This window comes from Pygoscelis adeliae, unplaced genomic scaffold, assembly GCF_000699105.1.
Source record: "Pygoscelis adeliae isolate BGI_AS28 unplaced genomic scaffold, ASM69910v1 Scaffold131, whole genome shotgun sequence".
NCBI classification, from domain to species: Eukaryota; Metazoa; Chordata; class Aves; order Sphenisciformes; family Spheniscidae; genus Pygoscelis; species Pygoscelis adeliae.
Genome location: NW_008824058.1, coordinates 29964 through 30363, shown reverse-complemented (window position 1 = coordinate 30363; position 400 = coordinate 29964).

Below are 400 nucleotides of genomic sequence, written 5' to 3'. Positions count from 1 at the left end.
ACCAGTTAGCTAGCTATCTGGAGTTTTTGAGCAGCATTAAGTCAAGATACCCTTTCAAGGACAGGAATGACTGCAGGATCACTTCTCATGCAGAAAAGGCAGGAGTATTTCTTTTGAACTGCCTCGAAATACCAAAAGAGCAAATAAACACTCAGTGACTCAAAGGTAAATTTATATATACCAGTGACACAGCATGTACTCTTTTGTATACATTAATTTTCATGGGAGTTGTCTTTGGAGAAGTTAAATATTTCTTTAAGGCAGGTAGACTGCAAATGTATTTTTTCTCACAGGAGGGTGAAGTTTCATAGTTTTGACCCTGAAGAATAAGTCTGAGTGTAATTTCTGCAACTGTTGAGATGCAGTTCATTAGCAAAAAAGTAATACATGAATTTAGGAA